Source organism: Ranitomeya variabilis, unplaced genomic scaffold (assembly GCF_051348905.1).
Source record: "Ranitomeya variabilis isolate aRanVar5 unplaced genomic scaffold, aRanVar5.hap1 Scaffold_42, whole genome shotgun sequence".
NCBI lineage: Eukaryota > Metazoa > Chordata > Amphibia > Anura > Dendrobatidae > Ranitomeya > Ranitomeya variabilis.
In genome coordinates this window covers 596829-618619 of record NW_027508140.1, presented here as the reverse complement: position 1 = coordinate 618619, position 21791 = coordinate 596829, and the positions used below count along the sequence as shown (strand labels likewise).

Here is a 21791-nt window from a genome sequence, read left to right as displayed (position 1 = left end):
TTTGAGTTGGAGGCGGCAGGAGGTGGCAAGAGTTTGGACGTGCGGTTTGATGGACAGGGCAGAGTCGAGAGTTACCGTGAGGTAGCGGATTTCAGGTGTGGGAGAGAACGTGATTCTGCTTACCATAATAGATAGATCAGGTAGGGGAGATTGGCATTGTCTACATTGAGTTTTAGGAAGCGAGAGGTGAAGGAGGATATGGCTGATAGACACTTCGGGATTCTGGACACCGGAGAGGTGACATCTGGGCCAGAGAGGTAGATCTGAGTGTCATCAGCATACAGGTGATACTGGAAGCCATGGGACTTTGAGTTATCCTAGGCCAAGGGTATAGATGGAAAAAATTAGGGTCCCCAGGACAGAGCCTTGAGGGACTCCAACAGAGAGAGGGCGGAATGAGCCAATACAGTCTGCTGTGCCTGCCCAACGACCGCAGAGTTGCCCAGATCATACCCCTACTGATTACTGGGTGGCCACCCTGCTGCATCCCTGCTGCAAAGTACCATTATTACTTCCGTCACTGGAGCGGGATGGCAAAATGTGTGAATACGAGCACATGCTGGTAGGGGCACTACTGACGGCATTCCCACCTGACAGAAGAAACACAAGGCAGAGGAGGAGGAAGTCGCCAACGCAGCTGGGGCACCACCTCAGAAGGGAGCGTTAACATGGCTAAAATGTGAAAAAAATTCATCAGCATGACACATCATCCAGCACCACCATCTGATACGGTCTATACAACCAGGTGCCAGCGTTATAACAACATGGTGGAAGAGTACATGTCTAAGTTGGGTCTGCCCATTTAACTTCTTGGTTTCCAAACTGGACACATGGCCTAGGCTTGTACTTTTTGACTTGGAAGTGCCAGCATGCCCCGTTGCAAGTGTAATGTTGGAACATGTGTTAATCACAGCAGGGGATATCACACATAGGCGCATCCACCTGTCCAAAGCCAACATAAGCACTCTCGCATTCATTAAAAGAAACCAGGAGTGGAGTCCACAGGACTTTTCTGTACCTCTGGCAAACCAGACAAATGTACCATCTGCACCCAGACATTGTTATATTTTATTTGCCATTTGTTTTATTTTGGGGCCTTACCAAAAAGGAAGAGAAATAAAATCCACAAAAATAATGTTGGATACCATCAGACCTGCCTCTTCCACCTACACTGCAATGTCCACCTCCTGCTAGTCCACCTACACCACCTCCTCCTCCACTAGGACATCCGACTACTGTATCTACATTGTTCTTTTTTATTTTATATTATGTTCTTCTAAGTGCTGTCCCTAGAAGAAAAAAAAAACAAACTTGGATACCTCATCCCCTGCCTCTTCCACCTTCATCGCCACATTCGCCTCAAGCTCCTCCACCTACTACACCTCCTACATTTGGACCTATGCCTCTTTTTTCAAGATTATTATTATTACTTTTTATTCTCTGTTGTTCCATTTTTCACCTTTACCGCTTACTACCCCCATTTTACAGCACGAAAGTTCGAGACCACATTGGCTGTGAGCTGGTCTCATTATGCTGGGAAGGGCCCAATAAACATTTACCTTTTCAGCCTATTAATCAGTGAACAGCTCTCTGCTTTTTCTTAGCTGGTTATTAAAAAATGGGTGGACTCACCCAAAAAATTAATTGGGCCCCCTCCATTTTTAATAACCAGCTAAGGCAAAACAGACCGCTAAGGGCTGATGTTAAATAGCTGTGAAGGTCCATGGATATTGGCCCCTACCAACACTAATAAGACTAGTCCTCAGCTGCACGAGAAATGGAGCATCCTGATTGCTTTTGTGCAGTGGCAATTGGGGTAATATATACAGCTCTGGCCAAAATTAAGAACCCACCACATCAAAACCCTGTCATGGGCAGCCCATTCTCCAGACCTGAACCCAATTGGAAAACTTGGAATGTAATCAAGAGGATGATGGATAGTCACAAGCCATCAAACAAAGAAGAACTGCTTACATTTTTGCGCCAGAAGCAGTGTGAAACACTGCTGGAAAGCATGCCAAGATGCATGTAAGCTGTGATTAAAAATTATGGTTATTACACAAAATATTAATTTCTGAATAGTGATGGGCGAGCACTAAAATGCTCGGGTGCTCGTTGCTCGGGTCGGGCAAATTGGAATTCTCAGGTACTCGGCCAGAACAGCGAACCCAATATAAGTCTACGTGAGACCAGAGTATTTTTACTGCGATCCCCCCGGGGGTCCTTTTAATTTCTAAAAACATCTGAAAATGATGGAAACACTGCTCAAAAGACACAGGAACATCATGGGGATAAGCCCTAGAAGCATTCCTGACTCCTAGTTCACAGCCTTAGGGTATGTTTCCACATTCAGGAAACGCTGCGTTTTTCCGCAGCGTCAAAAACGCAGCGTCCAGATGTTACAGCATAGTGGATGGGATTTTATGAAATCCAGACTGCACTATGTGTGAAAAAACGCATGAGTTTTTGCCGCGAAAACGCATGCGTTGTGCGTTTTTTCAAAACGCTGCATGTTGCTACTATGAGCAAAACACGCAGGTACACCGCAGGTGACCTGCCAGTGACCTCAGGTGCAGTTTTGGTCAGGATTTTACTTGCATAAAATCCTGACCAAAGCCTGATGCAATCCTGAACGTGGAAACATACCCTTAGGCCGGTTTCACACTTGCGTTGGTAGCAGCTGCGGACTTCCTCCGTGAAGCTCCGCCGCTAGCTCTGCCTATTTCTGCATGCGGCCGGCATGCAGCCTGTATACCTATATTTGACATTAGGTACGCAGGTCGTGCTGCAGTATGCGGATGCTTCCGCATGCGTCGTTTTGACGATGCAGAGAAGAAAAATTGCTACAAGCTGCGTCCTACGCTGGTCTCCGCATCGTCAAAACGACGCATGCGGCAACATCTGCATACTGCGGCACGACCTGCGTACCTAATGTTAAATATATACAAAAAAAGTGAAAACAGCACAAGCTCACCGACGGGTGCCAGGCCTTCCAGGCAGGACAGTCCACTTATCCACCCAAGTATCAGAGATTAGAAAAAGGAAGGCAGCACTCCAATATTTGTAAAGGTGAAAAAAGCTGTGACGTTTATTTCAGACCCACATCTTCATACGACGTTTCGGCTCACACTGAGCCTTTCTCAAGCAGTGGGAGGTTACAATTCATATGCTTATATACATGTGATTCACAATTATTTGCATACCATATAGCCATAAAAGTGTTTGCAGTGTTAATTAAAAGTTAATTCATTTCATAAGTGTTTGTTTGATATATAAAGTGCATTGTGCTAAGGTGCTGTTTATGGACTGTTTAGACTCCATTAATCCTCCAATCATTTACTTCCAACTTATTACCTTCTCCTATAACCAGATATTGCCATAATGCTTCATATTTACCGGTATCATTAAGGTTTTTAGCGCTTACCCCACCAAATGAACGAGACCCACATGGAGGACTGCATGGACGCCAGTCTCGGCGTTCCCTATACTCTACTGCGCATGTCTGAATATTAACTTCCTGGTGTGCGAGTCAGTGAGATTGCGCCTGCGCATAGGTGCCTTGTCAGTGCCGCTCCACCATCTTAGTTGTGGCATTCCACTTCATGTTGCTTATTATTTAGCGCTTCTGCGCTGGGCACTATATTTGCCACACTGCACCAACCTGTACGTTAATGATGGTATTAATAGCATTGGTCTAATAATTTTTATTACTTATATGGTTCACTCTTGGCTAGCAGGAAAATACCTTATTCAGGCTATCTCCCACTGCCAATGAGCCTCTGCACTGATCCATGTCCTTCTCAGGTCACATGACCACCGCAGCAGGACCCATATGAGTGTATAACTAAAAAATGAGTATTCCTTAGACCAAATTAGTTGAAATTTATTTTATTGACGCCATATTTGTATATTATTCTCATTTCAATCTCACTGGCCAGCAGACCAAGACATTTTTTATATATATGATAAATTACCAAAAATTATACCATATTTTTTGTTTTTTTTTATTTTTTTATTTATTATGTCCTCCTCTGTGGATTTCTTCCATATATCAGTAGGGCAGGGGCCTTTTTGTTGAGGATGGAGTCGTATCTAAAATTACAAACAAAACACTTAGTAAAAATGAAATAATAGAACAGTCCACATTCCATATATTCCATATATATCCAACAGTGTAAAGACACCAAATTTGAAGAACACATAATTTTAAGACTTTTTTCCATATTAATGAATTTTAAACTCTACATTTAGGCCTCTTGGCTTCAGTGTGTCCAACTCATAAATCCAACGCAGTTCCAATTTTTTCAATAGGTATGCTCTATCCCCCCCTCTCCTTTGGACAGGGACTCTGTCTATGATTCTAAATTTCAAGTCCTTTTCCGTGTGGTTAAAGTCCAAGAAGTGTTTTGAGACTGGCAAGTCCTGTCTTTTCTTTCTTATCGTATGCCTATGATTATTCATACGCGTTTTAAGCTCACACGTTGTCTCCCCAATATACCACAGTTTGCAAGGGCATTCCAATAGGTAGATGACATAGTCTGAGTCACATGTGACATATTCCTCAATAGTATATTGTTTATTTGTTACTGGGTGGCTAAACTTAGATCCCTTTATCATATGTTTGCAGTTCACGCATGATAGACACGGGAAGCTACCATGCTGTTTTGCACCTGTTATTGTGGTTTGACCAACAGCCTTTAGAGGGCCAATATCCGATTTAACTATCTGGTCTTTAAGATTTTTACTTCTCCGATATGAGAAGAGTGGAGGTTCTCTAAATTCTTTAATTTTTGGAAGGCACTTTCCCAGCATACTCCAATGTCTCCTAATCACCTCAGCAATGGGCCCACTTTCCTCCGTATATGTTGTGACAAATGGTATTCTTTTTAACACTTTTTTTGCTGTACTGTTTTTAAGCAACTCCCTTCTATTTCTTTTTAGGGTATTGTCTTTTACTCTATTTAACAATTCCTTCGGATATCCTCTCTCCAAAAATTTTTTTGTTAAGCCATCTATTACTTCCTCAATCTCATTTTCATTTTTGACAATTCTACGCACCCTCAACAGTTGGCTAAGAGGAATTGATCTCACCATACTGCGAGGGTGTTGGCTATCAAATACCAAGAGGTTATTCCTGTCTGTCTCTTTAACGAACAGGGTTGTTGTCAACTCCCCATTCTCTTGCTTTATCAGTACATCTAAAAATTGTATACTGGACTTTGAAGAGGTTAGTGTAAACTTAATTGTTTCATCAATTTCATTTAGATACTCATGGAACGTGTTGAGTTCTTTCTCTGTACCTGTCCATAGGAGGAAGATGTCGTCTATGTATCGCCACCACACCAACACATGTTGGAAGTGGTGGGACACATAGACGAGATCCTCCTCCAGTACACTCATTACAAGATTAGCATAAGCGGGGGCCATACTGGCCCCCATTGCTGTTCCGCGTTGTTGCGCATAAAATGTATCACCAAAGAGGAAATAGCTACGCCTCAAAATAATTTCCAATAATTTTAGTATAATTTCTTTACCATCCACAGATATTTCAATTGTATTTAGCTTCTTTTCTATTGCTTTCAACCCAGATTGGTGTGTTATTGATGTATATAGAGAGATGACATCATAAGATGCCATAATCACCTCCCCTTTTAATTTCACGTTTTCCAATTTGTTTAAAAAATGTGTTGTGTCTTGGATGTAAGATTTGCTTTCTTTGGCTATCGGATTGAGGATTCTATCAAGAAATGTTCCTAACCCACTGAACACTGAGTCCACCCCCGACACTATAGGGCGTCCCGGGGGGTCCCTCAGTGACTTATGGATTTTTGGTGTAGTATATAGTACTGGCGTTCTAGGAAATTTAACATATAAATAATCCATAAGTTCTTGATCAATTATTTTTTTATTAACTGCATCTTCTAGGCAATTCTTGATTTCCGCCATAATGCTGAATTTAGGGTCCCCCTCTAGTTTTTGATACACTTTTTCGTCTTGCAATTGGCTGTTAATTTCTGCTATATATTTATGCCTGTCCATGATGACGACCGCACCACCCTTATCTGCAGGTTTAATGATGAGGTCGCCATCATGGACAAGTTCCTGCAACGCTTTAGATTCCTCAACAGTCATATTGGGATGTTTAAATTTTTTTATTCCCCCTTTTCTTATTTCCTCAATCTCCTCTCTTACAGCTTTTTCAAAAGCATTAATCACTGCTGAATTAACGGGCGGCGTAAATTCACTACGTTTTTTAAGTTCCAAAGATCTAGAATTAAATTCACTTTCCCCCTCCATGGTTTTTGTATCCTTATTCTGAAACCACTCCTTTAATTTTATGGATCTAAAAAACCTCTCCAAATCTATTTGTAAATTGAACCAATTGGTATGTGCACATGGAGAGAAAGATAGTCCCTTGCTCAGGATAGAGACCTGTGCTGGGGAGAGTACCTTGTCAGAAATGTTGATTACGAGGTCTGCTCCCGCTTCTTGTTGGCTGCCTGTCTCTGGGGCTGTGATCTGTTTTTCTCCGGTTTTCTTTTGTTCCCGGTGGTGCCGCTTGCCTCCTCTCCTCTTACGTTTGATGCTCCTTCTTGTGTCTTTTCCTGGTCTATAAGAAAAATCAACATTATATATCTGCCCAGTTCTTTCATCACCATATCGATTTTGCCCATGGCCACCTTTCTTTTTCCATATGGGTTTGTTATTTTCTCTCTGCCATGTATAAATATTCCCTGCTTCATAATCTTCTAAATCTCTATTCCACTTTTTCCTTTTGATTTCTTCCAAATCATTACGTAATTTAATACTTTCTTTCTCAACTTTTTCTTTAAAAATATTCCATTCTTCAATTGTTATTAATAATTTAATCTTGCATTCAAATCCTTCTATATTCTGTTGTAATTTCTTGATTTCTTCTTGCAAAAATTCAATGTTTAACAGGATAGTGTCCATGGCATACTTATTGGATAACATAACAAAACGTGCACAGTATATAGCGTTACTTTGAAATAAATTTGGGCGTATACTTGATCTCAAGCCTCTTGGAATTTTACCTTCTTTATAATATTGGCCTAAGGTTATCATATGTAACTGCAAATTAATCATACGTTTGACATCACTTTCATACTTGCGTTTAAGTTCTAATGTAGATGGTGTTTGGCTTGAGATCAAGTATACGGAATAAATATAAATGGAATATTTTTAAAGAAAAAGTTGAGAAAGAAAGTATTAAATTACGTAATGATTTGGAAGAAATCAAAAGGAAAAAGTGGAATAGAGATTTAGAAGATTATGAAGCAGGGAATATTTATACATGGCAGAGAGAAAATAACAAACCCATATGGAAAAAGAAAGGTGGCCATGGGCAAAATCGATATGGTGATGAAAGAACTGGGCAGATATATAATGTTGATTTTTCTTATAGACCAGGAAAAGACACAAGAAGGAGCATCAAACGTAAGAGGAGAGGAGGCAAGCGGCACCACCGGGAACAAAAGAAAACCGGAGAAAAACAGATCACAGCCCCAGAGACAGGCAGCCAACAAGAAGCGGGAGCAGACCTCGTAATCAATATTTCTGACAAGGTACTCTCCCCAGCACAGGTCTCTATCCTGAGCAAGGGACTATCTTTCTCTCCATGTGCACATACCAATTGGTTCAATTTACAAATAGATTTGGAGAGGTTTTTTAGATCCATAAAATTAAAGGAGTGGTTTCAGAATAAGGATACAAAAACCATGGAGGGGGAAAGTGAATTTAATTCTAGATCTTTGGAACTTAAAAAACGTAGTGAATTTACGCCGCCCGTTAATTCAGCAGTGATTAATGCTTTTGAAAAAGCTGTAAGAGAGGAGATTGAGGAAATAAGAAAAGGGGGAATAAAAAAATTTAAACATCCCAATATGACTGTTGAGGAATCTAAAGCGTTGCAGGAACTTGTCCATGATGGCGACCTCATCATTAAACCTGCAGATAAGGGTGGTGCGGTCGTCATCATGGACAGGCATAAATATATAGCAGAAATTAACAGCCAATTGCAAGACGAAAAAGTGTATCAAAAACTAGAGGGGGACCCTAAATTCAGCATTATGGCGGAAATCAAGAATTGCCTAGAAGATGCAGTTAATAAAAAAATAATTGATCAAGAACTTATGGATTATTTATATGTTAAATTTCCTAGAACGCCAGTACTATATACTACACCAAAAATCCATAAGTCACTGAGGGACCCCCCGGGACGCCCTATAGTGTCGGGGGTGGACTCAGTGTTCAGTGGGTTAGGAACATTTCTTGATAGAATCCTCAATCCGATAGCCAAAGAAAGCAAATCTTACATCCAAGACACAACACATTTTTTAAACAAATTGGAAAACGTGAAATTAAAAGGGGAGGTGATTATGGCATCTTATGATGTCATCTCTCTATATACATCAATAACACACCAATCTGGGTTGAAAGCAATAGAAAAGAAGCTAAATACAATTGAAATATCTGTGGATGGTAAAGAAATTATACTAAAATTATTGGAAATTATTTTGAGGCGTAGCTATTTCCTCTTTGGTGATACATTTTATGCGCAACAACGCGGAACAGAAATGGGGGCCAGTATGGCCCCCGCTTATGCTAATCTTGTAATGAGTGTACTGGAGGAGGATCTCGTCTATGTGTCCCACCACTTCCAACATGTGTTGGTGTGGTGGCGATACATAGACGACATCTTCCTCCTATGGACAGGTACAGAGAAAGAACTCAACACGTTCCATGAGTATCTAAATGAAATTGATGAAACAATTAAGTTTACACTAACCTCTTCAAAGTCCAGTATACAATTTTTAGATGTACTGATAAAGCAAGAGAATGGGGAGTTGACAACAACCCTGTTCGTTAAAGAGACAGACAGGAATAACCTCTTGGTATTTGAAAGCCAACACCCTCGCAGTATGGTGAGATCAATTCCTCTTAGCCAACTGTTGAGGGTGCGTAGAATTGTCAAAAATGAAAATGAGATTGAGGAAGTAATAGATGGCTTAACAAAAAAATTTTTGGAGAGAGGATATCCGAAGGAATTGTTAAATAGAGTAAAAGACAATACCCTAAAAAGAAATAGAAGGGAGTTGCTTAAAAACAGTACAGCAAAAAAAGTGTTAAAAAGAATACCATTTGTCACAACATATACGGAGGAAAGTGGGCCCATTGCTGAGGTGATTAGGAGACATTGGAGTATGCTGGGAAAGTGCCTTCCAAAAATTAAAGAATTTAGAGAACCTCCACTCTTCTCATATCGGAGAAGTAAAAATCTTAAAGACCAGATAGTTAAATCGGATATTGGCCCTCTAAAGGCTGTTGGTCAAACCACAATAACAGGTGCAAAACAGCATGGTAGCTTCCCGTGTCTATCATGCGTGAACTGCAAACATATGATAAAGGGATCTAAGTTTAGCCACCCAGTAACAAATAAACAATATACTATTGAGGAATATGTCACATGTGACTCAGACTATGTCATCTACCTATTGGAATGCCCTTGCAAACTGTGGTATATTGGGGAGACAACGTGTGAGCTTAAAACGCGTATGAATAATCATAGGCATACGATAAGAAAGAAAAGACAGGACTTGCCAGTCTCAAAACACTTCTTGGACTTTAACCACACGGAAAAGGACTTGAAATTTAGAATCATAGACAGAGTCCCTGTCCAAAGGAGAGGGGGGGATAGAGCATACCTATTGAAAAAATTGGAACTGCGTTGGATTTATGAGTTGGACACACTGAAGCCAAGAGGCCTAAATGTAGAGTTTAAAATTCATTAATATGGAAAAAAGTCTTAAAATTATGTGTTCTTCAAATTTGGTGTCTTTACACTGTTGGATATATATGGAATATATGGAATGTGGACTGTTCTATTATTTCATTTTTACTAAGTGTTTTGTTTGTAATTTTAGATACGACTCCATCCTCAACAAAAAGGCCCCTGCCCTACTGATATATGGAAGAAATCCACAGAGGAGGACATAATAAATAAAAAAATAAAAAAAACAAAAAATATGGTATAATTTTTGGTAATTTATCATATATATAAAAAATGTCTTGGTCTGCTAGCCAGTGAGATTGAAATGAGAATAATATACAAATATGGCGTCAATAAAATAAATTTCAACTAATTTGGTCTAAGGAATACTCATTTTTTAGTTATACACTCATATGGGTCCTGCTGCGGTGGTCATGTGACCTGAGAAGGACATGGATCAGTGCAGAGGCTCATTGGCAGTGGGAGATAGCCTGAATAAGGTATTTTCCTGCTAGCCAAGAGTGAACCATATAAGTAATAAAAATTATTAGACCAATGCTATTAATACCATCATTAACGTACAGGTTGGTGCAGTGTGGCAAATATAGTGCCCAGCGCAGAAGCGCTAAATAATAAGCAACATGAAGTGGAATGCCACAACTAAGATGGTGGAGCGGCACTGACAAGGCACCTATGCGCAGGCGCAATCTCACTGACTCGCACACCAGGAAGTTAATATTCAGACATGCGCAGTAGAGTATAGGGAACGCCGAGACTGGCGTCCATGCAGTCCTCCATGTGGGTCTCGTTCATTTGGTGGGGTAAGCGCTAAAAACCTTAATGATACCGGTAAATATGAAGCATTATGGCAATATCTGGTTATAGGAGAAGGTAATAAGTTGGAAGTAAATGATTGGAGGATTAATGGAGTCTAAACAGTCCATAAACAGCACCTTAGCACAATGCACTTTATATATCAAACAAACACTTATGAAATGAATTAACTTTTAATTAACACTGCAAACACTTTTATGGCTATATGGTATGCAAATAATTGTGAATCACATGTACATAAGCATATGAATTGTAACCTCCCACTGCTTGAGAAAGGCTCAGTGTGAGCCGAAACGTCGTATGAAGATGTGGGTCTGAAATAAACGTCACAGCTTTTTTCACCTTTACAAATATTGGAGTGCTGCCTTCCTTTTTCTAATCTCTAATGTTAAATATAGGTACACAGGCTGCATACCGGCCGCATGCAGAAATAGGCGGAGCTAGCAGCGGAGGGCGGGGCTTCAAGGAGGAAGTCCGCAGCCCTCCGCAGCTGCTACCAATGCAAGTGTGAAACCGGCCTTAATCATTTTTTTCCGAGATTCATGCCATTTTTCCCGGTGCCACAAAAACCACATTAAAAACGAAACCAAAACAGGTTTTGCTGCGAAATATGTCAAGGTACATCCTTTGTAGGTTAACCACTTGCCTGTAAGGCCAAATATTTAACCCCAGACCGAAAATTTCCTCTCCCTCTTAGGCTTAGTTCAGACGCAGCGTTTTTGAAGCGTTTTTCAACTTTAACATTGCTTTCAACCACTACAAATGCATTCACTGGGAAATGTCAAAAATACTTTTCAAAATTGATTTTACAATTGCAAGGTAAGGATGCATTCCAACTAGCGCTGGGGTCCGCCAGGAGGTGATCCGTAATGGATCTGACCTCCTGGTGACCCCAGCTAAGGCTGGCAGAATCCTGGAGTTACCAGGAGGTCAGATCCATTATGGATACCCTTCTGGCGAACCCCAGCGCTACTGGGAACACAGCCTAAGATGTGTATATTTCAAAACATAATTATGTGCATAAAACAACAAAAAAGTAAGTAAATGGGCACGCCAAATATAGGCATTTTATATGCAATTTTTTTATGAAAACATTTTTTGGTTGTAGCAAACTTGGTGCAGGAATATTTATTTGTAACTTTACATATTCCCCCGACAATTCTCGCATATTATTTTTTCGGCTGAATGTTCCTTGCATACATTTTGTCCGCAAGTAGAACAGAAACGCTCCGATTTTCTTTCCTTCTTTGCTGGACAAACATAGCAGCGCTGTCATGCAGAATCCACACTCTTCCCAGTAATAGCAGAGTCATAAAAGTTCTTCCCCAGCAACAATACAGACAAAAAGATTGAGTATCACATGTAAACCTAGTACAGGCCTAAAAGGCCCCAGGAGCGTGAATATGGGGTAGTCCCAAAAAAAGGTTGTTATACCGAAATGTCTGTAACATAAAAATATATGACTAACTGGAAATTACTAACAACTATATACCTGAGGATTACCTAGATTTTCAAAATTCTAACTAAAGTACTTTTACAGAAAATAGAAAACAGGGTTAAACTGAGATATCATGGAGTCATCAGACAAGTGGCCATAAACCACTAGAATATAAAAGCCACAAGGAATTAGACCAAACCACCACAGGCAGAGTTTCAGTAAACCTTAATGTTTTACAATGACAAACAGCAAACATATAGAGGCTTCGAACTGTTTCTGAAGTGAGAAAACAAACATTTATCAAGATTGTGTCACTATGAGCATTGTCTGTCACATCTGTAAATGTTTTACAAGAAATGCAGCTATGTGATTGTCTGAATGCATTCGGTATACAGTATTTAAATCTTGTTTACAAATCGCCATTTGTACATTTGAGGCAGCCAAAGTTATGGCTCTCAAGGAGAGAAACTAATATAGTGGACAAAGAAATATTTGTAATAAACTACTGAGCCAAACTAACATCATTGCATTATCAAATTTATATGAAGTGTATTGTGTCCAATTTGCGCAACCAGGCAACACAAAAAGGAGCTTTTCCAGTGAGCTCTTTAAGGTACACAAATGTGAAGTGTTTGCCATCAAGGATCTGGTTTCACCAATGGGGGGTACCTTTTTTAAAAATATACTATTGCCATCACAGCCACCCATGCCCAAACTTTACGGGCCTATAACAATTCAAAGCATGTTCACCCAGGTCATGTCGTCGGAGATAAGGAAGAGACATTGCAGGAGACAGTTAAGAATTAGGGCCAATGTAGTGGTGTGGGTCTCTGAGACTTGTAATGCAGTGCATGATCTGCCAAACAATTCCCCAATGGGGGTACCTTTTTTAAAAGTACACTAGTGCCATCGCATGCCCCTAGCCCAAATATCAACGGCCTATAACAGTACTGAGCACGTTTACCCTGGTGATCTAGTGGCAGGAACATTTTAGATTGCAGGAGACCGAGTTAAGAAGTCGGCCCAATGGAATGTCATGCCCAATTCCCCAATGTGGGATCCTTTTTAAAAAAAATAAGAGAGTGCCATCACAGCCCCCTTGGCCAAAATGCACCGTACAGAGCACGTTCACCCTGGTGATCTACTGGCAGACACAGGATAGATTGCAGGCGACCGAGTTAAGAAGTAGGCCCAATGTAATGTCATGCCCAGTTCCCCAATGTGTTGTCCTTTTTTAAAAAAAAATAAGTGCCATCACAGCATCCTTGGCCAAAATGCACCGTACAGACCATGTTCACCCTGGTGATATATTGGTTCTGGATGAGGAGGATGAAGATAAGAACAAACAGACCAAATCTGTAAGCGTATACCCATGTGGGGTTGTGAAGAGGTGCATGAGAATACGCCTCCCCAAAAGAGAGAATGTATTTGAGGTTATGTTTCGCTGTTTTCACTTGGTGGTGTACAGAAGACTTTCCCAATCCAGGCCTTGTTCATTTTTATAAGAGTCAGCCTGTCAGCATTTTCAGTTGACAGGCGGATGCGCTTTTCTGTTATAATTCCACCAGCGGCACTAAAACCCCTCTCTGACAGAACGCTAGCAGCAGGGCAGGCCAGGACCTCCAAGGTGTAGAGAGCCAGTTCATGTCACGTGTCCAGCTTGGATACCCAATAATTCAAAGGCACATAGGAATCCCGGAGGATGTTTGTACGATCTGCAAGGTACTCCCTCACCATCTTCCCAAACATTGCACTTCTTGTGACAGCGCCCCTTGCCTCTGTGCCGCCACAATGGGAATGTCTGAGAAAACTGTCCCAGAACTTGGCCATTGTTCCCCTGCCTGAGCTGGATTGTACTTCTGTCTCTCTCTTGCTTGGAGTCCTTGGTTGTACAACAAACCCTTGACGTCTGCTGCCAGCGTTCTCACATGGGAATTTTCTAAGTAATTCCGCTACAAGGGCCCTGTGGTACTGCAAAATTTTAGCACACCTCTCTGCCTCAGGCAGAAGAGATTGAAAGTTCTCCTGGTAGCGTGGGTCTAGAAGTGTCACCAACCAGTAATGAGTGTCACCCAAAATTTTGATAATCCGAGGGTCACGTGAAATACAGTGCAACATAAAGTCAGCCATGCGTGCCAGACTGCTAACAGGCAAGACGTCCGTGTCCTCATCAACAGGACGCCTGATGATGCTGTCCTCATCCTCCTCCCTGTCCTCAGGTCATCCCCACTGAACAGAAGCTAATACAGATGTGTTTGTAGTACCATCTATAGCACATGAAAGTAGCTCCTGTTCTTCCTCCTCCTCCTCATTGCCTAACAATCCAGGTTGAGAAGACATGAGGCTGGGCTGAGTGTAATCTCCCTGTATGTTTCCTTGCTCCATGTCCTCGTGCTCCGCCTGCAATGCATCCTCTCTGATTGTGAGCAGATAGTTTTTCAGAATGCTGAGAAGCGGGATAGTGATGCTAATTATGGCATCATCACCACTCACCATCTTAGTGCAGTCCTCAAAGTTTTGGAGGATGTTACATATGTCTTACATCCATGTCCACTACTGAGGTCTTATGTGTGGAGTCTGATCTGAAATTCGATGGCCTTGTTGATGTTGGTAGTCAACAACGGCCCTCTTCTGCTCACAAATCCTTTCCTACATATGCAGCGTAGAGTTCCAGCGCGTGGGGATGGGGACATCATACAATAGTCGGTGAGCTGGAATCTGAAAACGCTGCTGAAGCATGGCAAGGGCGGCTGAAGCTGTAGCTGGCTTTCTAAAATGGTCAGACAGACGGCATACTTTCACTAGCAGATCCGGCAGCTCCGGGTAGCTTTTCAGAAATCGTTGAACCAAGAGGTTAAGCACATGGGCCAAGCAAGGTGTGTGTATGAGCTCACCTTGCCTCAGAGTAGCCATCAGGTTACGGCCATTGTCACACACGACCATGCCTGGCTGTAGGTTCAGTGGTGTCATCCAAACATCTGACTGCTTTTTCAGCGCTGTCCACAACTCTTCTGCATTGTGCGGTTTGTCACCTATGCAGATTAGCTTCAGCACAGCCTGTTGCCGCTTGACTGAGGCAGTGCTGCAGTGCTTCCAGTTTCTGACTGATGTGTTGACTTCAGAGATGGAGGATGAAGAGGAGGAGGTGCAGGAGCTGTAGACTGTGGGGGCAACCCTGATTGACATAGGGCCAGCAATCCTCAGCGTGGGGAGGAAGTGTTCCATCTCAAGGTCCAACTGGGTCCCGGCTTCCACTATGTTAACCCAGTGTGCCGTCATTGAGATGTACCGTCCCTGCCCACAAGCACTTGTCCACGTGTCCGTGGTTAGGTGGACTTTCCCGGTAACAGCATTGTTGAGGGCACGGGTAATGTTGTGGGACACATGCTGGTGTAATGCCGGTACGGCACACCGGTAGAAATAGTGGCGACTGGGGACCGAGTACCTTGGGACAACCGCCCCCATCAGGTTGCGGAATGCTTCTGTCTCAACAAGCCTAAAAGGCAGCATTTCTAGCACAAGCAGAAGAGAAATATTAGAATTGAGGACTGTGGCCTGTGGGGCGTTGGCTGGGTATTTCTGCTTGCGTTCCAAAGACTGGGTTATAGACAACTGAACGCTGTGCTGGGTCAAGGACGTGGACGGGCTTGCTGATGGTGCTGCTTGACTGTGGGCCACAACAGGTGCAGGGCTAGAGGCATCTTCACATGCACGGTGTACTTGGGATTGGCTTCTATGCAAAACAGTGGAAGAAGCAGTGGTGTGACCAGCAGGCAGTGGTCCTCGAGCCTGGGGGTTCGGCCCACAAAGTCAGGTGCTTTGCTTGCATGTGCCTGATCATGCTGGTGGTCAGGCTGGTTGTTTTACTACCCCTGCTGAAGCAGGCACGGCAGGTGCTGCAAATGGCCTGTTTAGGGTTATCGGCAGAGTCTTGAAAAAATAGCCAGACTCTGGAAGATCTCACAGGTGGAATGGCAACTTCACTCATGTTGGCGTTACAGGGAACGGATGCATGCCCTCTGTCTGTGGCCACCACACTGCTTCTTCCTGCCTGTTGAGGGATATGCCTCCTTCCCCATTTGTGCTGCTGTCCTCGCTACGCATGTCCTCCTGCCAGCTTGGGTCAGTTACTATGTCATCCACCACCTCGTCTTCCACATCTGCACTCTGATCCTCCTCCTGACTTTCTAGAAATTGTGTCTCATCATGGTCCACCTCTTGTGACACTTTCCCACCATTGCCTTCGTGTGACTGGGGCTGGTCAAAGCTTTGGGCAGCTCTACATGCGATCTCATCTTTCCCCACTTCAAGTTGACTGGGAGAGATTTCTGAATCTTGAAATGGAAAACTGAACAGCTCTTCAGAGTGTCCAAGTGTGGGATCAGTTGTCTCAGGGCACTCGGCATGGTGGGAGGAAGGAGGATCAGGGTGAGGAATATCCTGGCCTCACTCACGGCTACTCAGACTTGACTGTGTGGAAGACAAGGTGGTGGTGGCTAAGTGACTGGAAGCATTTTCCGCTATCCAGCCAACCACCGATACACACTGCTCTGGCTTCAATAGTTGTGTCCTGTGGTCCCCTAGAAACTGGGACAGGAATGTCGAGAGAGAAGATGTGGGTCTTTGTTGTTGCCCACTTTCACCTTGCCCATGGCCTCATCCTCTGGATGCACCATCAGCATCACATCCACTTCCCTGTCCCTTGCCCCTTGCCTTAACCATTTTAAATGGACTACTGCACTATTTCAAATGCTCAACACAAATGTCTTTATTAGTAGCGAAATAATATGTGATCAGTATGCCTGCAAATCTATGATTTTTCAAACCCAAACACCAGGCAGGCCTCAGCCTGACCTAACAGACTGTATTCAATTTTTTTAAGTTAATTCATGCAAAATAGTGCTGTATAGAATTTGAGTATCACACAGCCAAAAAATAAGTACACCGGTCTCCAATGCCCAAACTAGGAGCACAGAGATATATGACGGCTCTAACGGAAATACCACACTGGCAAATCTGTGGCCTTTGAATTTTTTGATACGAAATAGCGCCGTATAGAATTTGAGTATCACACAGTCAAAAAATAAGTACACAGGCCTCCAATGACCAAACATGGAGGACGCAGATATATGAGGCCTTTTTCAGTGAATTTAAAACACCAAAAAAAAGGGAGCACAAGGATCGCACAGACAACTATGCTACGTATGCCTGACAAACTATAACTTTTCAACAGGCCTCAGTCTGACAGAACAGACTGTATTTTTTTTTTTTTTTTGGGGGGGGGGGGATTTTTGGAAAAAAAAAAGGAGAAATAGGTATATAGACAGTAAAGAAGCTGCAGCAGCAGCAGGCGGTTATGGAGCTTTGGGAGGGATGCAGTGGGAGCAATGGACGTGGAGCGCCCCCACTGCCGCATGGCCGAGGGGCACCCGGTACCGGGCCTCTGAGTCTCTGTTCTGGGGTTGTCACGGTGGCTAGACCCGGTCCGTGACCCTGCTGAGGGGCGTCCAGTGAAAGGTGGTGGTAAATGGTGGTGATATTGCAGCGCAGTGTAGGTCGTAGTAAATAACGAGGACACCAGGTTGCAGTCTCTTTACCTCTTTACTGAAGGTTTTAGAGTCCTCAGTCCAGAGCGCTGTCAACAGGGCTGTTTGAGACCGGCCGGTCCAAAGGCACATCAGGAGTTCTCTTTACAGGTGGGAATCAGTGTCTCCCTTCTAGCGCTGTGTGTTGTAGTCCTTCCCTGCTGAGCTCCTGGGATAGTCCTCACAACTGATTCTGTCTGTCTCTGATGTTCGTTCTCTCTGTCCCCCAGGTGATATGGTAGGAAGCACCCGTATGATGGGGTAGGCCTGGAGTTCTTCCGGGACCCTAGAGTCGCCCCTCTCCTACAGCTGCCTCCGTTGTCTGCTTAGGTGATTTGTGTGAGACAGCCAACCTATAATTGGCTGTCCGGCCGTGGTTTGCAGTAGTACTTAGAGTCTCTTACTTGCTCGGCGTTCCGGCCACCGACTGTTTGCGCCTCAGAAGGATGTTGCCTCGGTCTAACAGCACGACTCCTTCTGGTCCTAATGCCTCTTTTCTGTATTCCCGTTGTTCACTCGTTAGTTCTGCTCTTAGGAGTCTGCCAGGATCCCATCCCTGACAGGTCCTCTCTCTAGCTCTTCCCAGTTACTTCTCTCTGTCTTCCTGTCCAACCCCCAGTTTTACCAGAGTGTGAGGAGTGGCCTATTAGATAGAACCACCCCCCCTGGTGGCCGGAGTGTGAAGTGTAGTGCGAGTGTTACCTGGTCAGAGAAACTCCTTTAGTGCAATCAGACATAACATCACTCCCCTTAGTGGCAGAGCGACATTACTGCAATGACCAGGACTCTGGGGCGCTGCAGACGCACATACAGTGCCTGCAGACCTTGCATTGATGTGGATATGCTGTGCCCTGCCTGCCTAGCGCTGCAATATCGGGACCCACAAATTAGCCCTACAAAGGACTTTTGGTTTCTGAGGAGTTGTGGATGTAAGAGTTGCAGGCCTACACTAACTCTAAAACCACGATTCTGACCCTATCTCGGCAGCAGCTCTCCCTATTCTTCGCTGAAACAGGAACAGCATGCGGCGAGCAGGGCGGCACAAGGTCTCTTATACTCGGGATGATGCTGTACGGCCAAGCCAGTCACTGCACGACCACAACAAAGATGGCTGCGGCGTTTCATGGCTTGGCAGACAATCCCTGCACCGTGATTGGGTCTCTTAAGTCCGCCAAAATTGCTGGGTGGAGACTGCAGTTACCGCTGAATAATACCGGAAATGCTCGCTGCTCGCCGAGTACACCGATACCTGGGCGAGTAACGAGTAGTGGCGAGCACTTTCACTCATCACTATTTCTGAACTCTTCCTGAATTAAAAAATTAGTACTGTTGTTTCTAAATGATTATGAACTTGTTTTCTTTGCATCATTTGAGGTCTGAAAGCACTGGGTTTTTTTTATTTTGACCATTTTTCTTTGTTAGAAAAAAATAATAAATTTATTGCTTGAAAATTCTGAGACATGTCAGAAGTTTATAGAATAAAAGAGCAATTTACATTTTACTCAAAAATATACCTATAAAGAGAAAAATCAGACAAACTGGACATTTTGCAGTGGTCTCTTCATTTTTGCCAGGGCTGTAAGTATAATTACAACTGTGATTTGTCAAAAATCACAGCTGACATCAAGCCCAGGGTTAGTAAAAGAGAGGTGTCTATGAAACACCCCGTTTACTAACACTGTAAGTAAAACTAAAGAAACACAGATTAAAAACATGTAATTAAAATATAAAAACAGACACCCTCTTTCACCCATTTACCCCCCAAAAAAACACCTGCAGGTTCAATGAGATCCACAAGGTCCAGCGTAATCCACATCGAGGTCCCAAGACGATCCCCTGCTCCAATACATACAGAAGCCATAGTGACATCATAAAACGTGACCCCTCCCCGTGTCCGCCGTACACACACTAAGGGTGGCATGGAAGCCGCCACCTGTGAGGTCACTGGAGATGACAGTTTGCGGTTATCACAGCACCCTCTGAGCTGTCACTTGAGGTGAAGTCAAGGAGCACAGTGACCGGCAATATGCATAACCTGGCGGAAACATTGTAGTAGGTTGGATTGCCGGACTGCCCCCTGCGTGACAGGGGCACTACAGTACGGATGTCCGACAGTGAACCGTGGAATCATCACAGTGCATCAGATTGGTGAATCACTGGTGGACTGCGTTGCCCACTAGACTTTGTTATATACAGCAAGCTAAAGCTAAGTGGGCAGAAGGACCTGGTGTTTTAGCTTACTAAGTCTGGTATTAAACCACTCCAAGGGACCTGGTCCTTTATCCCACTTGGATTTAGCTTTCTCACAGTGAGCAGGCTAAATCCAAGTTGGCAGAAGGACCTGGTCCTTTAGCCTGCTAGATTTAGTATTAAAACACTCACAGGGACCTGGTCCTTTACCCAAATGGGATTTACCTTTCTCACAGAGAGCAGGCTAAATCCAAGTCGGCAGAAGGACCTGGTCCTTTAGCCTGCTAGGTCTAGTATTAAAACACTCACAGGGACCTGGTCCTTTAGCCAGCTGGGATTTAGCTTTCTCACAGAGAGCAGGCTAAATCCAAGTCGGCAGAAGGACCTGGTCCATTTGGCCAATAATTATAGTATTAACCCCTTCACAACGCATGATGCAGTTACGTCATATATCATAGAAATATAAGAAAAAATATTGATTTTGCTCAATTAAAAAAATACACAAATTGGGACTTGACATGTTTAGAAATGTCTGACCAATCAAAATGTAAAATAATCTGATCAGTAAACGGCATAACGAGAAAAAACTCGAAACGCCATAATGACTTTTTTTGGTCGCCGCAACATTGCAATAAAATGAAATAAGAGGTGATCAAAACATGGTATCCGCGCCAAAATGGTATCAATAAGAACGTCCCGCCAAAATAAAAAAAATTCCCAACGGCGATGTGGATGGAAAAATAAGTTATGGGAAGGAAAAAAAAATTAAAAAACGGAAAATCGCCTGAGGGTTAAAACACTCCTAGGTGCATGCATGGAAAAAAATCTGTGGTTGTGTGATCTACAAAAATGATCACCAGTAAATAAAACGGGACGAGGATGAGATTGGCGCAGAATATTGTACACACTGGGATTACGGGGAAAATTTGTGTGTATAATTGTCACATATAAATAAATATGTAATCAGATGTCATATCCAGGCTGCGGCTCAATATTACTGCAAAAAAATCACATGACAGTATTCATATCTATCTATATACAATAAGGGTCCTTCTATCTGCTGGGATTTAGCATTCTTATATAGAGCAGGCTAAATCCCAGTCGGCTAAAGGACCTGGTCCCTCTGCCGACTGGGAAATAGCCCACTCTGTGTGAGAAAGCTAAATCCCAGTGCACAGAAGGACCTGGTCCTTTAGCCGACTGGGATTTAGCCACAACCGTAGTGACTGTGGAGGGCAGTGACGGTGGGGGGGAGGTATACAGGGGAGCAGTATACAGCAGGCGTATATCCGTGTGTACACCACAGGCCCGGTCACGGATACTCACCGGTCCATGCAGCCGCCGGTGTCCGGACTCTGTTTTCTCGTCAGTCTCCGCAGCACAAACTGAAACTGTCTCAGCCCAACAGTTCTCGTCCGAGGAAGCACTTCCGGGTTTGCGGGTCACCGATCCCGTCACTAGAGGCCGCACTGCCTCTTCCTCACAGCGGACGTTGTGCGGTCGGGCTCCGACAAGATGGCGGCGCTCAGTCGCAGATAACAGTGCTGTGCATAGTGCTGGTCCGTAACCTGTGGCTCTAAAACTACAACCCCCCATCACATAGCTCCCAACCGTCCCTCATTCTGCGGGATTGCCCCGGATTTGATGCTTTGTCCTGCTGTCCAGCGCCCGACGCGCTGATCCCGCATACAACACAGGAGAAGCTGCCGTCACGCCCCCTTGCGTTAGGCCACGCCCCTTCCCCATGTTCCTGAGTCTTACTCTTAGGGCTTCCTGCCTGTGGCATGAAGGAGGCGCTGCCAGCGCTGGGCACGGGGTCATGATCTGCTGGAGGAGGAAGACGAGGAGCTCTGCTGGATGTTGTGCAGGACGAGCAGGCACACCGACCCTCCTGCCCCTGTGTGCGGTGCCAGCAGGATAATGAGCTGGAGTGGGCGTGCTCAGTAGCCATGTG

The 21791-nt window shown here is 43.7% G+C and overlaps 1 long non-coding RNA gene across 1 annotated transcript; it reads right to left on the bottom strand.

The window, feature by feature from the left end:
* Positions 1-3939: 3939 nt before the first annotated feature.
* LOC143790629 (uncharacterized) lies at positions 3940-21517 on the bottom strand. The gene is made up of 3 exons (XR_013219754.1): positions 21164-21517; positions 6451-6610; positions 3940-4092 (listed from the first exon to the last, which is right to left on the bottom strand). It is a non-coding gene; the product is annotated as an uncharacterized LOC143790629 (long non-coding RNA).
* Positions 21518-21791: the final 274 nt, after the last annotated feature.